The 24,608-nt window shown below is 40.7% G+C and overlaps 1 long non-coding RNA gene across 1 annotated transcript in view; it reads right to left on the bottom strand.

The window, feature by feature from the left end:
• Window positions 1–23,620, bottom strand: part of LOC107836774 (uncharacterized) — a 58,677-nt gene extending 35,057 nt beyond the window's left edge. Inside the window, exon 1 of the long non-coding RNA XR_001662729.1 lies at window positions 23,528–23,620. This is a non-coding gene — a long non-coding RNA (uncharacterized LOC107836774). The remainder of the gene's footprint in view (window positions 1–23,527) is intronic.
• Window positions 23,621–24,608: the final 988 nt, after the last annotated feature.

Genomic DNA, 24,608 nt, shown 5'->3' with positions numbered 1-24,608 from the left:
TAAGAGGAAAGTGAAGCAAAGGCTGTTTGAGGGGAGATTCACAAGGTATGAAGTTGGTGCTTCAAGAGAAACAACCATTAAAAAAAAACTGAAAAGTTCAGGACACGATTTACAAATCATGTTCCTTATCTTAAGCCACAACTGAACCAGAGACAGAGATATTGTTCCTGGGCGGAGGAGAAGACTGTGACTCGGTGGTTCAAAGTTCTCTTTGCAGACAAAAGTAAATTTGATATTTTGCTGGATAAGCAAGTTCACAAAAGCTAAGAAATACAAAGAATACAAAGCAGTTAGAAGTTAAATGTGACGTTTTCACAATCGGTTCTGACACGGGGAGCAAATACCACAGAAACACAAAGCAATAGTGTGAATGGATCTGCCTTGCTGGTTATTCTTACTGTATATGTTCTCATATCATCCTCTGAATGCAGACAAAGGTTTAATTTCTAATTTTTAAACAGTGACCAGACTGGAAGTAAACTTTCTAACATCAGTCTACTTGAAAGGCCACTCGTATTGTGCATCTACTTAACAGGAACCTTTCTCCCCCACCCCCCCATTCTGTTTAAAGTTATTCTAAGTGGGTCTAAACAGCAGCTCTCCGCATGACAAATCTTCAATTTCATCAGGAAAAATAATCCCCTTCCCGACCGGCTTCTGTTCTCCTTAATGCTCACACTATTATCGATTGATTCGTCCTGTGGCACGCTGCATATCCATGAAATGACTTTCAGTTTCAAAGACCCTTTGATTACTGGTACGAGAAATTGCTTCATTGCGGACGAATGAGCAGATATTTCATCCCTATCACTTTATGGAGTTCAAATCTAAATCAAAAAATTTGAATGCTTTGAAATCTTTTTTTTTTTTTTGCTGAAGCTGAGATGCTGTATTTCTGAATTCAACTGATATTTTGTCAAAACATTTTAACCCTTCTAGAACCGAACCTGTCACCGCCGACATGTAAACATTTGCAGTACCGTAATTCCACCACACTTGGCGCTATCTGAAAAATTCCAACGGTTTCTGAAAGGGGAGACGTTGCACTTTCCAGCCACTATCGGGTTATTATGGTAATTTCACAGCTGCAGCTGCAGAGAGTGAAATTAATCCGGGGGGCACTCGTTTAATAGACGGTAAATTGTGAAAATGACTTGTTGGATATTGAAAGTTCCAGTTGTTATGGGTACATGGGTAAGTATATCATCTCACAGGACATTTAAATAACTACTTACAATTAAAATAAGGAAGATTTATATAGGCAGACGTTTGAAATTCGGGTCTAAAAGGGTTAAAATGCAAGGTTATTAACGTTTGAGATGTACTAACCCTATGTGGCAGTTTTCTGAGTTCATCTGCCTTCTATTGAAGTAATTTTCTTAATTCTGATTTTGTTAATTTGCTATGATGCAAATTGGCTACAATAGGGTTCCAAGTTCAAACGAAGAAACCGCGAGATGGTCAAAATGGCAAATAGGTCTAAGAATGACCTTTTCCCACCGAACTGTAGTTGGGTGTCAAGATGTTGCCCCATCAGCAGCTTTAGAGATGGAAGTCTGGGAACTGCAAACTCAGTCCTTAAAGAAAGAGACGTATTAGTTAGATATTGAACTGGTTTAGATATTGAACTAAACTAGTTCAATATCTAAAATATCAAAGTGGCCCAAGCTGATGAACTCACTTGGAGCTCATTCCTCCACTTTCCTCTCCAAAGTTTTATTCCAGTATGCCGGGATCTTAGAACTTCTGAATTATCCAAGAAAACCTTGAGTTTACCAGAGAGACAGACATTGACATGCCTTTGATGGAGTTAGACTAACACTGCAAAAATGCAGATTAGTTTCACAAAAAAAGAAAAAAAAAACTCAAAAAGGCACCTTTTATCAGTTTCATTTCTGGCAATTCTGGTGCTGAAAGTCGACACACTCAAGGTCATCCATCCCTTGTTATAGTTCTCGTGAATTCTTTCTACACTTTCAACCCCCTCAAAATATCTCTAAACTTCCGCGAGAGATTGGTAAATGTATTCTAAAGTTTCTGCTCCGTTCACTTAATTAACTCACGATTGCTTATAATTATTTACTGCCCGTTATTAATTCTAATAAATTAGCAATATCTTCTCAGTCCCTTGACATATGTGACAAGATAGCTCCCTGATTTGAAAAGAATACCAGTGAATTACTTTTCAATGTCATTCTCATACAACAGCAATCACTGCCATTTCTCATGCAAAATGAAAATACTGTATCATTACTTCACTGCCCGCATCCAAATCTGCGCATATTGATCTAGCAAGCATTGTGGGCAAAAAAAAAAACATACCCCCCTCCCCCCCCACACACACTAAAGTCTGACATAGCTGTTGCTGCGTCTGTAGCTAAAATACAGACAGATGGGAAAGTAAGGTTCTGTACAAGCTGAAATTTCCTGCCCCCTCCACTGTGTGGGAGGAATGGGAGGAAAGGAACACGCTGATAATGACATGTAAGGGAATCCGGAGTGCTTTCAGACTCCAAGGCAGCAGAATTGTTTTTATTTTTATTTTATTTATTTATTTATTTTTTTTTCGGCTGAAGGCGGCTGGTTTTAGACAGAAACTCCAAAAGGGTCATTGGTAGTGGCGATGTCAAAGCTTAGTGGAGTGAAAGACAAAGCGAATGCATCGTATTAGAAACATCCAAATGCTGTGAAACCCAAAATCATCTCATTCAGGGGCGTACGTAGTTTGGAACGCAACACAAAAACGTGTACGGAAAGAAACAAGCCTGAGACCGAAAGTCACCCGCTGGGCCACACGCTGTGCTGATTCACACAGTCACATGCTGGGGGGGGAATCTGCCTGCGGGGGAAACGGAAAGCTCCCGGTGATATGGAAGCAGTGATCAATCACTACAGAGTCCGTTAATAAATTCAGAACAGCGTGAAACTTGTGTAATGTACAAAGCTGTCTGGAGAGATCACGGCCAAATAACTTTGCTGTGGGAAAACAATATTTGGACTCGAGAGAGAGCCTGATTTATCTGTGTTTATTTGGTTGCCACAGACATATGCTACTCTCTTGTTCCCGGTTGCAGTTGTTAAATGCTCAGTGAGATATCGGTAAATCAGATGTTTTCAAATATATCAATGGTAAGGAAATAAAACAACTGTTCTTTTCCAATATGTTGTCAACTTTAGAGATATTTAGAGATACTCCTCGATGAATAATAAAAATGTATAGTAAAAAAAAAACCACATTTTACAACATTCAAATTCTCTGTGCTACATCAACCGCAGAAATACAGCAAAATACCTTGTCAAGATGTTGGCTGAAGTTCCTAAAAGAGTTATTATGCACAGTGAAACAAGTCCTGCTCCCAACCATCTTATAAAAGTAGCTAAAGCTTGGGTATATGAGGCTAAGAACATGACAATGACCCTACAAATTGACCCTTTGCTACGATGTCACCTAATCACTGACAGGCACCATGACGGACGATGGAAACGAGGGATGGGAGTGTTGAACCGAGATTATTTTCTCAGATCGTCTTTGACTTGCTAGACATTGCCTCTACTTGTTCAAGTCAAGCTAATTTGCTTGTGGAAGCAGCTCACCTAGTTGGGGCTCGTAGACCAGATATTCACAAACGTTCAAAATATCTAGCTTAGAAACTGACATGTACCTTATCCCTCTTGATGTGTTTGTTGTTGATTTGATCAAATTGAGGACTTGGCCTGAATTCAGACTTAAAAATGTACAAAACTCAAGACGTTAGGCTACACAACAGTGAAGCACTCTCTAAAAGGTTAGTATTGACTAGACGCATACTTTCTTCATCCAGTAAGAGCCTTACTTACTAATGAAGTCTATGAACATTAGCAGAGTAGAACAGATCATCTAACGTATGAACATAAGGTGCATCTTCTTCCTCTATTCTATTATTTTTCCCGTCAGAACCAGTGAAAGTCCGTCCATGAGCTTTTTTTTTTTTTTTTAATAAAAAAGGAAAACGATGTTGCAGATACAGTGATTGTGCAATCGCTTCCGTCTGCAGACACTTGGCAGGACTTCTCCTCCTGCCCGACCTAGCTCAGATTGACAGCACCTTTTGTCTGGCAGCGAGGCATTGTGGGAGTCCAGACAACTTGGGACTCTGCGCACGTTCGCCGGGTGCCACTGAGGGATCCGAGTGCCAGACAGATAGCTTAGCCCTGACTTGTGCTGGATGCCGTAGACTGGCACTGCCATTGTGCTGCAGTGAGACAATCCGAGGCGGCAGAGAGGCTCCCACTAGGCTCTCACAAGTCCACAGCAGGGGACACGAGGCTGTGTGTGCAGCTGCCAAACAGTAAATAAAGAGCTTAGATTGGAGGAATTGAGATTTAGCAGCTGAGGCGCCATTACAGTGGCATCTGGAACAATCCTTTGCATTGATACGAGTCCATGAGGTCCCCCACCCCTGTTAGGTTTCATCGAATCTGTGATTCAGAACAAACCAAGGTTTTCATTACATCATCAAGACGAGGCAGAAATTTTAAGCTCCATAATTTAACTGTTTTTTGGGGGGGGTGTTTTGTCGAATTGTTAACGGGATTTGGTTTTACTTTGCCAAGAAAAAAACAGCGTTATAAGTAAAAATCTTAGCTGTCGCAATTTGTTTTCCTCAGACCGCGGCACGCTTTGATGAAAGTTGCTGCTATTAATAAAAGCATCTACACAATTTCACCTTAGCTGTCGTATGTGTGAGGCATTTTATTATTATTATTATTATTTTTTTTTGTTTGTTTTTTTGTTTTGTATTTTTAAGCCCTGGTGGCAAATGCACAGCCTAAACCTACACTGCAATTACAAATACATGATGCAATTTGAAGAAAACTGGGCACAGCACAAATTGCTTTGTAGCACCTTCATCATGAAACGCCTCCAGGGTCCTGCTGATGATAGATATGGCTTATTACACAGCGAAAATGAAAGTTTTCCCTGTTTCTCACGCTCCGTGTGTCGGGATGTCTTAGAATGCAAAATACTGCGGGAAACCGAGGCTTCTCCTACTTACTGAACATTTCCGCTGTACTTTGTTCTCCTGCCAGTTTTGATAAAGCCTTTAATCGCCCGCGTCGTGTATTAAAATGTAATGTGTGTAACTGTCGGTATAACAACAAGCTTTGGAGCTTTGAAGCTTATTTTCAGTCATTTAAAGCTAATAGCAAATTCTTTAATTGTATCACGCGCAGAGTTACGCCATCTGTTACTTAAAACAGGAAATGCTCTACCGAGTTGCTCCACAGAGAAACAAGCAGCCATTTATTTTTCAAGCTCTCTGTGAGGTACTGCTGTTAAACTGGCTAAACAGATTCTAATCGGCACAACACTCATAAGCTTAAATCAGTCCATAAAAAGTCAACATTTGGGGAATAATGTGTTTAAATACTTTCACTTCATTTTTATGAATTTTGCACATTTTTAATTGACCGTTAGATATGAGCATGTTATTATACAAAGCCTTATAATTTTTCCAAAAGTCAATCAAAACAGAATTTATTTTCATTCAGCAATCTTTATCCAAAAATATGATCAAACTATAATGATAAAATAATAAATTAATGGGTTATGTTCTTATTTATTAATAATAATACTAAAATATATCTCTAACTGGGTAAAAAGAAGTGGCAAAAGATGACAATAACAACTCCACAAAAGTTTGCTGGTCACCATGCAATATGGCAAAAGTTTTCAGAATTGCTAAAATATAAAACGATGCCATTTTGAGTTGAAAGGATGTCAGAAATTCAAGAATTTATTTATTTATTTATTTTTTACAATATTATATTCGGCATCAGAGGGTTTGCCAGAAATAACTTCACAGGCATAAACTTTCAAAGAAACAAAACAAGAAATATATAGAATTTTTTTTTCCCTTTGTAATAATAATTAAAGTTTTGATGCGTTTTGTTTCTTTACTAATCATCTACCTGCAGCTCACTTCCTGAACTCTAGAACTCAGAAGGCATCAGAGCCATTTCATAGAATAGACAATCAATAATGCAACGCTTCAGTGAGTAATTTTCAGTACTCAATCTGGAAAACAGACAGACGTTATTTTAAATAATTTAGCAAGCGGGGCAGTTTTCTTGGTAGGACTTGGTTTCAGAGCAGCTGAGAGGCTAGAAGAACAACGTGTGGTGACGGAGTTCTTGGAAATATCCTCTTTGCTTGAAAATTCAACCTTTATGAGATTGAATTTTTAGCCTTTATTTGATGTTTTTATCTTTTTATTTCTGTATTTAGAAAATAAACAGACTGATCAGAGGTCAAATAGAAATGTTCAAGTCCGTCTGTCCAAAAAGAAAAAAGAATCACACAAAGTATCAGTTCTCTTTCTGGAGCTATCAGCACAACTACTCATGGGAATAAGTAATTGTACATCTCTTTTGTCTCCTGGCAACTCTGTTTCACATGTTCTTTTGTCGTCATCATTATTTACTCATCCAGCACCAAGTGTGGTCCTGATGTAAGGAAAACACGTCTCCCCACAGCAGAGTCACAAGGAAAAGCAACATCTTCACCTGAAACATACGAGTTCGTTTAATCAAACCCGTTATGGTGGGCACACATATAAATCATTAACAGGCAAGGCTGACATCAATAAAGTATAACAGGCTTAATGAGAGAGGGGTGGGGGGTGGGGGGTGGGAAGGGGAATGAGATATGAGCAGATGTTCAAAATGAAAACCTCATCAACTATGGTTACGTAAAGGCGTCCTTTCTCGGCTGGGCCACTGGGTGGTGCTGTTGCACTGAAGACAAGCGGACAGGAAGTGAGCGACTTTGACTCTGCGTGTGTTTCTGTGTCTGTGTGTGTGTGTGCGCGCGCGAGGAGAGATACAGTGAGAGGCTGAAAGAGATACAGAGGCAAGAGAGGGGAGCTAAAGAAGTAAAGAAGGGAGTGCAAAAGCTGCAGAGAGGGAGAAACAGAACAAGGCTCTCGTGTTTTTTTTTTTTTGTTTTTTCCAGAGAAGGGTTAGCGATAAGGGAGAAAGAGTAGTGGGTGGAGGGTAAATACGGTATAAACATCATATCAGCTTGCCTGCTGTGTTAATTACACCCATTATTACCCCGCTAGTTTCTGGGTCGCCTGCATTTTTATCCCCGACAACAACCTAGCAAAAGTGATTACAGTGAATCTGAGTCGGTGCATTGAAGGAGGATGCCTGGCCTTGTTTAGATGTAATTGCGAAAAGCAATATAGCGCTCTGTGAGAGCGTGTTTACCACTTGAGCCCTCCCTGAGGGCCTTGCAAGTGTGCCGTACGTTTGTTTTGCTCGCTCTTCGCCCTTTTGACTGTTTCTCCTCTGCTTCTTTATCTCCAGCTCCGCGCCACATCCTGAGAGTCTAATGAAACCGCGCGCTGCGACGACGCCATGAATCCTGTGTAATTACCAGAAAAGAAAGATGGCATCTCTTTTCAAGCAGCGGGTCGCCACGGCCTTGCTTTGTGCAAATCTCCCACTACCTGAGTACATAAATGGACGTGTGCCAGGCGCCCCCCCACCCCCCTCAACCGATGCTGCGCACTCACTCTGTGTGTGCTCTGGCTTCTGATAAGTAGATATGTGAACACTGAGGGCTTGTCAGCTGCGTGCTCAGATTTGCAAACTGAACAGACCACCAAGTGACTCTCTGTCAGGTGAAAACAACCTCTGGGAGAATGATGTAACGCAGAAAGAAGCGTGGAAAAGGAAATGGTGGCCCGTGCAAAGACGACTGCGACGGCACGGGGTCGACGCACAAGTGCACAGCAGCAGAGCCCGGCGAAGTGGCAGGACCGTGGGGGTAGATTGTGTAACAGATCAGCCTGTCAGATCGGCAAGATTGCTCAGGGGCCGCTCCTTAAAGCCAGACAGGCATGATGCAGCAGAATGTGTGACGGCTGCGGCTGCGCGCTCCTGCCAGCGTGAATCATTTATTCATGGATCCCGCATAAATCAAAGCGGCGAGGGCTGAGATAAACAGCAAAGACGAGCCTGTGAGATCTGTCAGTTACGCGGCGCTACAAATAAAAAACAGAATCGGCCGATAACGGAGGCGGGTTGTGAATCTGCCAGCAACAGCTGATTCCAGCCTGTTGGGTCTCTGCAAAGCCTTCTGAAAACATCCACAGTGCAAGGCAAAAAAATAAAAAATAAAAATTAATAGCAGGGCGAAGGAGCTGGGAAGGGAATCCAGGTGAAAGTCCAGGTTAGCTAAATTCAATTAGATGTGAAAGGTGGTGCAAGAGAGGCACAAAGGAGGGTGGAGGGTCCAAACCTGCCACGGTCAACTGTTCAGCCTCTTCCTCTCTAGCAGATAAACTCAAACAGTTTTCTATTCGCTAGCAGCAGATTGGTACCAATAACCGTGACCTGTCCAAAACTAATACTCGCTTCATAACCTTCAGGCATTTGATGACCTCCATCTTGAAGATCATCAACTTCCCACAAGACATCAGGCATCTACAGTGTTAGTGGGAGGACGCTGAAGGACTATGCCAAACAAGTAGGAGTTTTCACCAGACTGATTCAGCTACTGCTGGACATTGGTTGTGATGTATGCTAAAGACTTAAAGACAGCACACAGCTGGTTTTGAGTTCAAAAATTTGCAATTGTATGGAGAAAATAGTCATTTTTCTAAGAATATTGTGCCTGGCAATTTGGATCAGCTCCAGTTGGCCTTTAAGACAAAGAATGGGATGTAAGATCCCAACCTAATGCTTGTAGATGCCATCACAGCACATCTTGTTTCAGGACTTTTGTGTACCATCATCTTGTAGACTCCCAGACTCACCCAACATTGGTTTTCACAACTTTTTACTCAAAGACCATTGACCAATGTGCTGCTGGGGCAAAGGCAAACCGAAAGATGACAGGGCATCAAACAATTACCATTCAGGACCAGCAGGTGGAGTAAGTGGAGTCTTTTAAATGCCTGGGAACTGACATGAACACAGACTTGGATTTCCAAGTACATGCAGACTGCATACAGAAAGGCAAAGCTACGTTTCCACCTGCTGATGTGTTTCAGGAAGGGGATTGTACCTTTCGTTTATAAGTCATTAATCGAATCCAGCCTCTCCTTCAACATTGCATCCTCGCCCAACTTTCTCACGGTTCAATATAAACCCAAACAAAATCACCACATCGCCACAAACACCCCTTTATGAACTGCTGAGGAAATCTCTGATCAGGAAGGCAACAACCTTGATCACAGAAGATCCATCTCAGCCCCTTCATCCTTCACTCCAGCTGCTCCCATCAAACAGAAGGTGTGAGGTTCCTCTGGCCCGGATAAAAAAACATCTACGAGAAATCATTCTTTCCATTTGCAATAACCTCTTTAAGCTCCTCTAAAAGAGAACTGCTTGCCTTTTAACAGCTTACTGAAGAAGAAGAAGAAAAAAGGACAACCTGGTCTACCTACAACTAGAAAGAAAAAAAAACTTTTATCCATCTTTAACTAATGTCTCGTTTATGCCCTTATTTATAATTGCCAGCTGCTTGACTGCCATGCACTACAAACTTTGGATACAGGAGTCCTGGATAAAGAGGTTCAGTCAATATCAGTGCCTCAGTTCACTGTTCGCAGATAACCTTGCACATCTCCAAGCAAGGACTGCAGTACCGAATGTTTTGCTTGCGCCGTTAAAAATCGATATGTTTTTGTTTTCGTTTCTGAACAGAACGAATCAGAACTCAAATTCTTAACATCCTGGCGTGTCTTTCTAGTGATTTTTAAACGCGAAAGTGAAAGTCTGCTCTTCAACTTCTTCACTTTACCCCGTTGTGTTTTTTTTTTTTATTATTTTGTTTTCATAACAGAACAAATAGTTCAGTTCGCTCTTTTTCTGAAACTTTATTCAGAAAAAGAGATATGCAACTTTCTGGCTCGGTGAATGTGAGTCACGTTTCTAGGAATGAAGGCGAACCTTTTAAACGCAACGTTTAACTCGCAGTTTATCAAGTGCGGTGGTGGTGGCAGCATCAACCCTTGGTTAAATATGAATTAAATAATTCAACTTTTCCATTTTCCATTTTTCTGCCATACCTATAAAATGAAAAAAACCTTTAAATTGAACTTTTGTGACAACATGAAGTAGGTCAAAAAAAACACTCTAACCCAGGGGTCCCCAAACTACGGCCCGCGGGCCGGATCCGGCCCGCCACGTCATTTGGTCCGGCCCCCTGAACAATGCCGGATCCGGCCCGCCTCCTCATACCAGAGAGCATTCAGTGTTTTTTTTCATATATTGTATTTTCTGGTTTATATGTGGATTTTTCTTCAACCACCAGGGGGCTTGAGCAGATGTGAAACTAACTTTCCCTCAATGGAATATATACTAGTCAGTCCCAGTCACCGTTTCACTCACGGTTTTTTCCATTTGCATTCTGGGTAAAAATCTATCTAAAAGCGCGAATGTGTCGTCGCAACCTCCCCCCCTCCCCATCGACCAGAATTTTCTAAGGTTTCTTTCTCCAAAAACTAAGACCGGCCCCCGACCAGAGGAAGGAACAGCTATGTGGCCCTCGCAGGAAAAAGTTTGGGGACCCCTGCTCTAACCCAACACGTTCTTCAAATTCAACAACAGCTGACACGGTGCTTGACATTTCTTTCCAGATCGGGTCATAATCGGTGACTCGGATGAACAAAAACCGAAGTAGAGAAAACATATAACTCCAAGACTGCATCTAAAAGTCATCCATAATGTGCAGCGATCTGTAAAACCACTTAACCCTGTTATAAATATTAATTTCTCTGGATTTACTAAAATTAACTTTGTGTGGTATTATAAATCAAACACACAAGTGTGACAAAAACGCTAAAGCAATAGAAGTAGCCAAGAAAAAAAATTACACCCCCTCAGTTTATCCTGTGAATATTTTTTAAAACTTATCTGCTGTGATCGATGGCGTTTGATTTCAGAGCTTCAGTAATTGGCTGCGTTCTAGTCGAACAACGTTTACAGAAGCACGGGACATATAGTGCATGTAAAATGAATGTAGGGACCAAATAGACTGCAGGAGGTTGTGCAAGGGGGAAGGAAGAAATGTTTCCAAGAGGATTTGCTATCAATAATATGCTGGGGAAAAGGTGAAGAAGTCAGTGTAATTAGTAATTATGAGGGTTATTATTTTAAAGTTCACAGCAGTGAGAAGAACAAATCTCTGAGTGGGTTTAATGTGTGAACAGTGGCGTATAAACAGTGTCGTTGGCATTTTAGTGCTCGCCAAAGTATCCGGTGACATGAACCATTATGGAAAAAAAAAACAAAAAAAAAAACGGCCTAATGCCCACAGCACTTTATTGGTGTAACTCAAAAAGGAGTAATGACAGAAAAAGCTCCTTTCAACTCAAGTACTATGATGTGCAGAGATTTAAATAGCTGCTTTCAAAAAGGAGGAAGAAAAGGAAAAAAAAAAGAAAAAGAAAGACTTATTATTTACAGGGTGTCGAAGGAGTGTGGAAAAGATTGGTAATTGTTTTAAGATGTTTTCGGGTCTGGATACCTTTTGGGGGGAAAAAAAGTATGAACATTGTATGGCATACACTTTTACATTGTTATACGTAACGGGACGTGGATATTTTATGACAAAGTGGTATTTCTGTCATATTTTATGGAAATGTTTTGACCAAAGACAAAGTTTTGTGTTGTTGGTCAACAGGTTTTTCTCTATTTTTGCATTACTATCATTTGCAGGAATCCCTCAGCCTTTGAAATTGCATTGTCAAATTTCTTTTTTAGAATATCCGATCAATACTTTATTTCTTATTTTCTCTATTTTTCTTAGATTAGGGGAGGGTGTTTTGCATTTACTTGGATGTTCTAGCTGCTAGGTTCTATTGTATTTTTGCTGTTTTTAATACTATTGGTCAGGCTTTAGGCAAGTGCTAATCAAATGTCACAGTAAAGATATGATAATATTACATAATCTCATGTTACGCTGTGCAGACGCTCTGTCGTTCCGATGAAGGACGATTGATTCAGCTACAAACTGAGGTCGGTGAGCATCGAGCAATCAAATCTCAAGATGGTGCTAAAGATAAATGTGTCGTTAGCTATTCTGGCTTAAAAATGTCTCCACTTTAAAGTTACATCTAATCCTATTTTATATTTCAAGTCAAAATGCTTCTCTTTCATAAATGGAGAACAAAACACAGATGAGGGCTGACATGAATGAAATCAGCAGTGCAGAAAATGTGGTTTCTAAGAGTCCAAGAAAGTAATTAAACATAAATCAATGCATGCTACGCCTTTAAGACTTTGTAACCAAGCCGAAAGTTCTAACTTGAATAAACACACCTCTATTTTTTTTTCCATAAGTTTACCTTTTTCTTATTTGCTTGTTCTTTGCAGTGTAATTTCCCCAGTGAGTACCACGCAGCTGAGAACTTCAGCTCACTGGTCAAAGCTAGAAACGTTTGTTGGGTATAAAAGCAGCAGCTCCGTGTCAGGAAGGAAATAAATGCTGCTTTTTGATCCCCGAACGCTTCAGATTTCAACAACAGACGGCTGCTGGGAAGGCAAAATGTCAGAGCGGGAAAACATTCAAATGCGACCAATAGATATATTGTATGCAGATATAACGCGAAGCCCTTTCAAACCCAAATGCTGAGAGTTGGGAAGAATATACAGGCTCAGAATTTTAGGTGAAGGATTTTTCTCCTTTGGTGAAAAACTGCGAGAGGGAAAAATCACAAGGGTGTGCTAACATCCACAAACAAGCTTTACAGCATGTTTTATTGCTGCTGTGCTCTGTTGGGCAACTCAACAAATGACATTCGTTGGAAAAAGAAAAAAAAAAAAGCACACAGAGGTCCCACTCATTGGCCCCAGAGCAAACTATGCTCTAGCGAATGCCATCTGTGAGTCTCCCGTTCCCTTTCTTATCTTCCCCTTTGTATGACTAAAAGGCGGCTTTGTCAGCGCAAGTGTCTATATTTGACTGACCGCAAGCTGTGTTTGGTTCACAAACATGACTGTTTATGATGGGCCGATGATACATAGGCTGAAACGGTCACATTTTTGATTTCGTCTGACTCAGCATGAAATGGGTTGCAATTTGCTAACGCTAACACGTCCCCTCCCCCCCTCCACATGGTTTGGAACGGCGAGACGCTACAGCAGCGCTCTCTTTTATTTATTTATTTTTTCCTTTTTTTTTTTTTTTTCAGATTTCTCACACTGGCTTTCAATCTCCACACCTTTCTGTTGCCGACGTGTCAGCGCTCGGGTCATTTAGCTCCTTTGCCAACTTGTACCCACACATTTTTTACAGATCCTTCTTCCATTTCCCAGCTGTAAACAGACCACTTTGTACCTATAACCTTCCATATAGCTGATTTTTGTTTTTTGTTTTTCTTTTAAAAAAGATGATTAAATCGCTTGCCTGTACTTCATTTTAAAATTCATGGCTTGATTCAACAGAGCAAGTTTTCATTTTATGTCCAAGTTCCTCCTCTTACTTCTACCTGAATGCAGTTTCTTTGCCCTGGTTTTACAGCGCATCTTAACACCAACCTGCCTTCAAGCCACGCGAAACCTTCACCAGGCAGAGCCACAACTTTAACTTTCACTCAGCTGTCACTTTGCTTTTGTTGCTCACTCTCCACTAATAGGGGAGGAAGTGCTGGCTACAGTGTAAGCAAATCTGTTCAGGGTGAACACGCTGAAAGCCTTTTTGGCTTCTGTTGAGCAGTTTTTGTGCGAAGAGGCTCCGCCTGATTAAGGCCACTGTCTGCAACCAAGAAAGCAGCATTCAATAAGAGGAAGAGCAGATGCAGCAAAACAAGCTGCACAGAGCAGATACTACGGTGTAAAATAGACGTTCCGCCGCGTTCTGTCGGACGCCGGGGATCTGAGCACCGGTCGAAACCTTTGTTCCTCTGTTTGCGGGGAGCGAAGTGAGCGTTCCCGCCGGATGACGCCCGCGGGGCCGTCTGCGTGATTTTTGCGACGGCGTCGAGCGAGATTTTGAGCTTCAAAGTGGCGTCCGCGTGAATGCCGGGATGCAAACAATGGACAAAGAAAACATCCTGGTCTTCGAAGGGTTTGGTAGAAAAGTAAAAAAAAAAAAAGAAAAAAGAAAGATTTCAAGGCAGAACGCTAAATACAATAAAAAGCACTTTAATTATGCCCTTGAAGCAATGTTAGAAGTTTTAAACAGAATCAAAGTGCATTTAACTTCTCCATATTTCACGCTTATCACATTAAACCTTCTTTTCAGTGTTTGTCTGAAGATGTTATTTTCAAATCGTTGAATTAGTATGCCACGTTTCAATACCACTCTGCGTTTCAAAATGCTAATTAATTAGAGCATCTCTGCTTGTTTGCTAGTCCTGTAAGGTTAAAATCAATACCCATCATTACCAGTACTATGTAAGCAACTATTAGTTATACTAACTATTAGTGCACTAATAGTTGTAGCTATGTTACATGTATAGTGCAGCCAAGGAATGATGACGTGTTGGTATGTGGGCTTAGGGCCCCAAAAATGCTCGGGCTGGCCCTGCATTAGTGACCTTTAATGTTTGCATATTTTACACTGTATTTTTTTTTCCCACATCTACATATTTGTCACAATGTCCAGTTCAAGGTTTTTTTTTTATTTTTTTATTTATAGTGAAATATTCACAAGGTCAGAATAGAAGCACTCCTCTTAGAAAAATGCAGAGAGGTTTCCAGGAATGTGTCATCACTGGGCAAGTCGTGATTGTGCTTGCTGTGTGAAATGGTTTTACCAATGTCACATATTGTCTGGAAAAGTAGAGAAATAACCGTAATTTGAATGCATGCGGTAATTAGCTTACATCATATTGGTGTTATGGATATTGATTTTAACCTTACAGGAGCAGCAAAGAAAAGGAAAGAGGCTATGATTAATTTGCATTTTGAAACGGAGAGTGATATTTAAGCGTAGCATACTAATTTAACTTTTCAAAGTCATGCGAAGTAAACGTCCACTATTTCAGAACCTATTTGACTGTTTTTTTTTTATCTCAGATTTCAAAGTGCTTCAAAATGCACACAAAAAACTATTTTTTGAGTGCAATAATTTTTTTCCACATTTATTTTTTCCGTTTTGACTTCATCTTTAGACTAAATCTGTGGTGCGTGGTTTTGTATGATTGACAGAGCAAAATATTTATTATTAAAACTTCAAAAAAATTAAAGACTTTTTTTTATCATTTTATTTACAGTCATTGTACCTGGAGGGATTCTGACACCGGAGTAAAGCTGGTGAAGTCAGTTTGAGTTATTCACAAGTGGACACATTTTGACAACCAACAAAAACATAGAAACAAAATTCCATGTTTTAGTTTGTCTATCTGGTTAGGAAACAAAAGCTTAAGAACTTTACTTGGAGTACAACAACTGCAGACTGATCTGATATTTGAGCGAACTTGTAAAGACATCAGCTGGACAGTTGAATCTCGGGAAGATTTGTCCTTCTGACAAATTCTGTCAACAGTTGTGGCACCTGAGCATTTTCTATAAAGCTCAGATGACTCACAATAGTCAGTGGGCAGCTACAATCTTGAGGGAAAAAAACTGTGCTGCAAAGATATGTGTCTTCCCAAGATTGAGGCAGGCTGCTTAGAAATTCAGCAGGACAACAACAGTGTGGACAATGTTTGGAGTAGGTGAGATTTTCACAAGGATTTCACAGAATAAAAAATAAAAACAAAGGGAAAAGCGTATGTTGCAAGACAAAATATCAGGGCATCTAGAAACATTGTTCACGTTGGCACTAATTAATGTCCAAACAAAAAAAAAAGTAATAAAAAGCTGAGAAATGAAAAGTAATGTACATCTAGTGATCTTTAAATCTGCTGCATTCAGTGTTCGGTCAGTTACTTTCTTTCAACGCCATGCGAGTGGGCGTTATTGAAGCATCGCTCCGCCGCCACATAAAGACAGCGAACAAAGCACAGAGATAAAAATAAGCCCAGATCACATGCATGTATTGTTTGGTCTGAATGCGACAAGAACGTGGGCAGGGAATGGCTGGAAAAAGCGACGGAAAGTAATTTTGGGGGGGGAGGATGGGAGGAGGGATGTCATCACAGAAAACAATTCCACCCATCAGACGAAGTTTTTCATCGTGGAACGGTTTTAATAGCGGAGCTCTGATTCTGAGCGTTCTGCTCTTTTTCTTCGTTGAGTAGCAGAGAGCTGTCGATGTAATCTCAATTTTGCTCTCAAATTGAGTTTAAATGGTACAAAATCAATTTCATAAAGACAGATACACACTTCTTTATCTGTTTAGAGATTTTTTTATATTTTAGATCAAAGTCTCCATTTACTCCCAGGATTGTGTTGGTACATGGTCCAATACGCCTCCAAAGGGCGGCAGGTCCAAGTCTGTATTTAGAAATCCAAATTTAAAGTTGACGCTTTCATTCACTCAAGTTCTCTTTGTCTATTAAAACATTTAAATATATATAAAAAAAGCTGAAACAGGAGAAATCTGTCAGTGAGGAAAACATTGCTACGTAGTCGGTGGTTTGACGATTGCGCGACGCAGTTTGAAGGCCGACTGTTGACTTACTTCACTTGTGTGCAGCTAAGCAAGGACGACGGCACGCCTCTACTTTATAATCAGAGTGATGAATGCGTCAAGCATGTCAGTGCCACAGTCAGGCGGTGGCCTGCTACATCATGACTCCATGAACAGCCAAACTCAGATCGTAACTAATCTTCTGAATTAATTAAAAATCTCTGCTTTCTTTCTGTCCTGGTGTAATTGAGTACGTGTGGTGGGTTTGGGTTTCCACTGACGAAGCTAATCCCCCTTTCTTTTTGTTTTTTTGTTGTTGTTGAAAAATTAGACTAAAATTGCGCGAATCAACAAGACACTCACGCCTTCTATTTATAATTATTTCATTATGCGCCGCCGTGGGTGTTCTCGAGGAGGGATTGATTGGAGCAGCTGGTGATTCGGGCGACCTGATGAGGCTGCTGTTGTTTTGCTTCTGGGGGGAAACACTTCTGTTGTTTTCCCCGCGATTTTAAAACCACGTCGTGGATTTTAAACGTGGGCCCACTCGGACGCACCGCTGCGCGCGCAGAGAATGTCGCTTTTACGTACAGTTGCGTCTCGGGTCAGAAAGTGGAAGCGAACAAAATGTCGACGTATTACAAATGACATCTCTTTAAAAAAAAAAAAAGAATTTTTTACATACATCATGGAGAAGAGCGTCATTAACACTCTTCGCAAAAACGGTAAGTCATACATTTTAATGGAAGATTGAGTGGAAAATTGCAAATCAAAGTGAATTTCATTTTAATTACTGAAATACGTAAATTGTGATGATATCCCAGATTATTGAGATGCACCTTTACATCTTTGCTGAACTCTAAGCAGTCACATAATAGTCACTCTTTCCCCCAACACGACAGTCACCATCCCATCCACAACGGCATAAAAAAAGTTCGGCACTTGAGCCAGAAGGTTGTTCCACCTTTGCTCTGATTTCTGCCTCCGCTTTTTCATCCTTGATCTTCTCACCTTGATATTTCTCTCTCGCCCCGCCGAGCTGCACGCTAACAAGCGGCGTGCCGTTGGATCCTCTCAGCCCGCCTTTCATCTGCGGAGCCTTTAAATGCACCTGGCTTTGAAGTGCGCGGCGCAACAACAACAAGTCATTTAGTCGTCTCGGTTCATCGGGCAAGCCGTTTGTTAGTTAGCCCCGGGGTAAAGCTGTCTAACACGAGGCCGGGGAAGGAGGACCGGGATTTTAAAGCGCTTTCCGAAAGAGTTCAACCCTTATGTAGTTTTCAGCGGAGCGGCTCCAAGACACAAACATGTCAGCTGCTGTCAGGAAGGAGAAACACAGTCAAGGATTAGGTTCGTGGGAAAGATGTTGGCTTAATTGCGGTCGTATTTTTTCCAATTTCCTCAGACCTTTAATTCCATTTTGAAGCTTAAACTACTGTAAGCATTTTATTATTGCTCAGCTGTCTAACTCGGTTCCCATCTTCTTTCCACTTAAGAGGCCTTGACAGTGTAATGCTTCAACAGTCTTGTCATGAAAAAAAAAACAAAACGAGTGGATAAGAATACAAAATAAGAGCACTGGAAGATTGGGCGACATGTATCACCACTCCAGATTTGTGCACTAGGAGATTCAAGCAATTAGTTTTTTTCTGAAGGAAATACTGAAGATGCAAAGTCACCAACTTCCTACAGGCATCCAAACATCATGCGACATTTTGATGAAACCTGACTTGAGAACTTCATGGACTTGGTTTCCAAGAAGGTTACTGGTGCTAGCTGCAGCAGCGTAGGCGTTCCACCACAAGACTTTACAGCAGCAAGTAAGCTATTGTAGAGGATTTTGTCTAGGTGTTTTCATCCAACATCAGTGTCTGACCTCACGGATGGGTCTCTGGACAAAAGGCAAAAAGTAACCAAGCATTCCTAAGCCTTGAGGAAAACCCAGAAGAATTTGAGCTGCTTTAGATGCAACAAGTCGGTCACCGTCAGGTAAATCAACATAGCTCAAACTCGGTTAGATTGGAAAATGAAGATCTATGCACACACTTCAAAGACTTTCTACAGATTCTCAATTTGGTCTGAGGCTCTAAGAGATGAATATACAGTAACCCTAAGCATTTTATTGCAGAACCGACTGTATGTTGAAGAATAAAAGTTAAATGTGAAAGGAGATGAAGGAAGAATGAGAAGAATACAAGAAAAACATCTAATTCTGCTTCTACACCTGCAGAGAGAGAGAGAGAGAGAGAAAAAAAAACACTTAGATCCACAAAAACCGCAGCAACAAACATACACACATGTAAGAGCAACGTCAATAGAAGCACGTGGTGCTAATTAATACTGACAACATCAAAATACCAGCAGGCAGTGGTACCAGTCACTGAAGAACTCAGCCAACATGATCAACGGATCAAAATGAAAACAAGTCTGTTGGATCTTCACAACGCTGCATTAAGGCTACAGTTTAGTTAAAGCGCAATAAGCAACAATAAAAAGATTCCCTGCTCCAAAATCAATAAGACGGCATCACATCCTCGTAGTATTTCTGCTGTTTAATCACAATAGCAGAAATTAAATACACACACACACACACACACACAAAAAAGGAATGACCATCGTAAATGTTTTCCTTGCTGACGTGTTAGATTAAGAAATACTCCCTTCATCCTATAAAAAAAATAAAAAGAAAAAAAATCAAATGCACACCCAGAGAAACCCATCAAAGGCCTGCAGTGTCGTAACAACAATTTTCCCACATCTAATCATGAGAAGTTTGAGTAATACAAGAACACAACGATCTGGCAGGGCATCTGTTTCTAGGCTATGTGTTACATTAAGTGCCGTTAAGGGTTGTGTATGCTATAAAGGTGATTTATGTGTGAAATAAAACAATGCCACCATGTTTTTTTGTGTGTGTGTGTGTGTGTGTGTGTTTTTTCCCCCAACCGAGAGGTGTAAGCAGTAATAACAGCACATCACAAGGAAAAGGAGGATATGTTGCCACGGCACGGCGCTTTGTGATGATCCAGGAGCTCAACGATTAAACACAGAGGCAAATAGGCTTTTCATAGTTAGGCCATCATCAGCGCTGACCGCCACCAGACCCTGTTCTATAAAAGCGGCTTCCATGTCGTCTAAACGTGGACGTTACATGTTGAGCGGAGCTAAAATAAAGGCTGTTCTGTGTCACCTACGGCGCAAAACGAAACACTTTTCGTATGCTTCTCTTCGGATTAACCCTTCCATTAATCAGCCGAGCCTCATCCACGCGTGTGTCTCTCTGCGGGATTGTCATCTGTGGGCATGGCGGCGCTCCGGATCATTAATCAACTCAAGGCGAGCGAGTCAAAGGGCTTCCGAGATGTCAAGGAAGGGAGGCCGGAGCTTGCTGTGCGTCTACGCAAGGGAGCTGATCGCAGCACAACTCCGATCAGCTGGTGCCCTGATGGAGGGAAGAGCGTGAACCTTTCAGGATATGAAAATATTTCATAGTGTGCCTTGAAAAAGTAGTCACAAACACTTATCTTTTCACCTTTTGCCACTAACTTAATAGTAAAAACAAATAATCATAAAGGCAAAGAAACATTTGTGTTTTGCAAAGAAAATCTACAAAGAGACATGAATTTGTACTAAGCATCCTTGCTTGAATACTTTCAGACGCACCTAGAAGTCTTTTGGATATTTTCTCTCTCAACCGGAGTGGAGAGTCTGACATGCAGGCTCATTCCTCTGCGTCACACATCCATTTTTAAATGCGCTGCTGCTTATCAAATGGAGTTTGGCTGAGGCTTTGATTGTGTCATGCCAACAAATCAACATGCTTTGATCTAAACCATTCAATTGCATCTGTGGCTGTTTAGAGTTTAGCGGCTCTCTCATTCGGCGCTCTCTCAATTTTTTTTTTTTTTTTTTACATTGATCTGATTGGAGTTCGTTCTTTGGGTGTTTTCACACCTGACATACATTGTATGCATTCAAACATAACAACTGTGTTCATAATGAGAATAGATTAGCAAATTAAGTGATTATCCACAAGAATTTATTTAAGGGTATCAGGTAAAAAAAAAAAAAGGGAACCGAAAAATTCGTGCCAAATTTCCATATTTTTGCTGAAAAATGACTTTAATTTTCTTTCGTTTTACGATAGTGTCCTCATTTCCGTTGGCGTATTTTGTAAAATCCCACGAGTCTGTAGCTGTAACCTGATTAGGCTCAATTAGTGGGAATGCATTTGCAAAGACCTGTATGCAAAGTTGCAGAGAGTAGCCTTCAGGATTTGGCAGAGAGCGTTCCTACATTATGTCAGGCTAAATTCAAACTTAACAGACTTCACAAACTTCTTCTCAGTGATATCAAAGCACAAATGCCCTCGGAGGCATACGAGCATCTCATCTTTTATTTTTGGTGAACATCTCACCGGTAAGACGGCAGCAGGGCTGGACTGAGTTCATATTTAGATGGGCAAGTATTGCAGTAGTAATAAATGTGACATCAGGCCACTGTTGGTTGACAGCTGCAAAATCCATTTCGTTTTCTTTTTTTCTTTGTCATCCCAAACAAGAAATTGTAAAAGTAATTGGGGGGGTGGGGAAAGAAAAAAAAAAAGTCTGATGGATATTTCCAGCACAGATTCATGTTGTCGTTTCAGCCAAACAAACAGTCTTCTGACAGTTGCCTGCCCTTTCTCATAATAAAGAAAAAAAGACTTTTACAGGCACTGCCTTAAAAAAAAAACAGAACAAATGAGCAAAGCATAGAAGTACGTGCAATGCTGCTTGAAGCCAGAGCGCTGTCTCCCTTCAGAAAACGGATAATGAATCCCACATGCAACAAGAAAGTCCAACTTTGTCGCAGTTTGACTCATGTTTCCGGTTTTTTGACTGCTGTTGTTCCAGTTGGTCGTTAAAGACAGCTAGGGGGGTGGAGGGGGTAAACTTTAAAAAACTTTGATATTAGCTTTTCACGCACTTTGCACCTGTTGTTTACTCTCTCTGCACTCGAGGCAGAACCGAATGCCTTAGGCTCTTATTGTGAAGGTTTGAAGGAATATCAACTGGCTAGTAGACAAGTTAATGTTTTTGGGAAACTAAGCACTAAGGGTTGCAGGTATGAAATTGATGACTGCATCAGTAGTCCAAACGCCGTCAGAGAAACGCAAACAGTAGTTTGACTGAGCAGGACCGTGTGTCAAATTAGTCAAGTAATTAGGAAAATAAAAGTTTAACACCTTGAAAACCTGGCACTTTGACAGGGATGATTAGTCTTTTTATATCCAACGTGACTCTCCCAGTAAATTAAGTCTCTGCCTTTTTTTTTCAGCCCGTAAAATCCAAGAGATATTTAAAACCAATACGGCTCGGCGACAAAACATTTATAACCAAATAACCCAAGACTGAATTTAGCGCTACACAGAAGAAGAAGAAGAAGAAAAAAGCCAGAAGGGCATTATGTGTGAGAGAAAATAGCCCACATTTTGGCTGAAAAAAAGAGTGTTTTTGTAGATGCTGCATGTCACTTGGCCTTTTTGGAGTAGCCTTGCTGATCCATAGGTGGTTGCTGCCTGACCAATTGCCTGAGGTGCAGCATAAACAAGGGATGATTATGGCAGCCTGCACCGAGCCCTCCACTCTGTGATATAACCCAGAGGAGGTTCAGCATGGCTGAGAGTCCCACTTTCTGTACAGTCGTGATTTGAGTGTGTGGGTGACTAGGCTTTGGATATACAAGGCATAAACAAATGGAAAAAAGAAAAAAAAAAGAGTTAACACTCGGATGTCAAGTTTCTTCCTTCAGGAGAGAGACTGTTTGCAGCTTGTGTCCACAGACAAGAAAAAGAGACACGGGCAAAAAAAAAATAAAAATCAGCGCCGGGATTTTCTCTACAAACACCAATGTCCTCTTCTCTCACTTCAGACTCGGTCATTATCTTGGCCTGGCCTAGTTTGACTGTGAAACATTTTCATCTGTGATGACTCATTACTTTAGAGATACAGCAGCTGCCCAGCGCCCAAAATGTGCGATCGGGGCTTAAAGTGTGCCAGTGCGAGTGGATGCTGTCTGGAAAAGACACGGCGACGGACTAATTAAGCCTCTACGAGCAACAGCAACAAAAAAAAAAGGCATTTCAAAAGTTTACTTTCAGTGGCGTTTGCACAAAATGCAGTGCATGTCTGCTGATGCAGGTTTTTTTATTTTCTTTTCTTTAGAGAAAGTATTTGTTTTAGATCAGCGGACATGACTGAAAACCAGATTTCCAAAATCATTTCTGAAGCTTTAGGACTTTAGAGCAATGAGGGATCTTCCCATCGTCCAGAATTCAATAATTACAGGAACCGGACAAAAAAAAAAAAAAAGGCATCCAATGGAGAATTCCAGGACTGCTGAGCAAAAAACAAAACATAAGCTCAGAGATGAAGACAAGAAGAAATGCCAGGCATCAATTAATGATTGTAGCTCCAACTGTGCTTGGTTTATGCCTTAAATGAAAGATCCAGAGCAACCGAAATAAAAAAGAGGGACTGGAGACTTTGCACAGGTCGACTCAAAGTCCAGGCACAAATCCAGACGTCTACAAAATGCGGACGGGTAAACCAAGAGAGAAAAGCCCAGTTTCATGTTCCACCAGTAAACCTGTTACGTAATCCACGATGTCGAGATGAGAAAATTCTTCTTTTTTTTTTTACACAAATCAGTTTCTCTCGTTTCGTCTCGGCCGTGTGATTTGAACCACACCGATTCTCATTTGGATTTAAACGACATTAAGCGCTCCGCTCTGCCACCGAAGGCTTCTCAGATTTACTCACATTGCCTAATTTTAACATTTACCCATTTACTCACCCAAGGATTCAGATGATTCTTAACAAACGGGGAGTAAAATATTGGCTTGTAGCAGTGACTTATAAGCTAAAAAGCATTTGTACCAATCTCCACATGTGGGGGGGTAGGGGGGGTGGGGCACCAATGATTTATGGGTGAAACGTCCAAGTCTAATTGGATCCACTCTGAACCACTTACCTCCTTCATGTGTCGGGCCGTAACAGCCAGGAACCGCTGCGCTTCCTTGATGTGGGAGTCATCGCCGGCATGCTCGCAAACAAACAAATGCAGTCGCTCTAACGGTCCGCAGAGATGTGGAGAGAGGTTGCCAAGCAACAGAATGCGGGCCCCTCTTCAATTATGCACCCCCCTTTTTTATTTTTTACTTTACACAGTCCTATTTCGAATGCTTTTATCGAGAATAAAAGGAGAAGTAAAAAATAAAGAAAGAAAAAAAATCCTCCTTTTTAAGTGCAGCCATGAAAACATGTTCTGTCCTCTGTAACTTTGCTATTTTTGTTCTGGCCTTCTTTTACTGTGCTTTTTCTTAAAAAAAAAAAATGTTTTCCAAAGCACAATTTTCAATGTAGTTCTCAAATATAACATTAGATTTTTTTTTTAATTGTTAAATTATATATTAAATGAAAGACCTGGCAATTTCCAAACATTTCTCTCTTTTTTCTGTCTTGTACAAAAGGGCGACCTGATTTTAGCGTAACTTGAGACGAAAGAGAAATACTCTAATATTCACGGTCCAGTAGCTTCTCGAGGTACCTCGTTAATGTTTAACCATTTACTTTCATAATTGGACCTCCAATGAAAGCTCTACCTTTTACTGTGATTCTTTTTTTTTTTAGCCCTGCAACTTTTTCACACTCAAGCTCATTTTTTGCAGAGAAAGTCCAAAACATCAACCCTGCTTGTTCCTCTGTTTGAGTCATCGGTTACTGCTGACTGGCACTGCTGGTCTGTTCAAGCTTCTAGTTAGCACAAAAGAAAAAGGAGCACAACTGTTGAGTTACGGGCTGAAACTTGACTATGACAGATTCAGTCAAAACGACTGTCAACTGCTTTAAATAAATGTGGGGGGAAAGAAAATCTACCCAATTGCAAAATAGTGAGATTTGCCGTGTTTGGAAGAAGATCCCCAACGTTTTATGCTTAAATAAAACCTCGCATGACCAAACAAAGCTCTCATAAAGCAACATATCGTGAACAAATCTAAAGAAATTCAACAACAGATGAGGAACTGGATTAACAAGCTTTTTATAAGTTTGTG

This window comes from Poecilia formosa, unplaced genomic scaffold, assembly GCF_000485575.1.
Source record: "Poecilia formosa unplaced genomic scaffold, Poecilia_formosa-5.1.2 Scaffold83, whole genome shotgun sequence".
In the NCBI taxonomy this organism is placed as follows: domain Eukaryota; kingdom Metazoa; phylum Chordata; class Actinopteri; order Cyprinodontiformes; family Poeciliidae; genus Poecilia; species Poecilia formosa.
The sequence above is the reverse complement of the archived record's forward strand: the minus strand, read 5'-3'. Positions and strand labels throughout refer to the sequence as shown.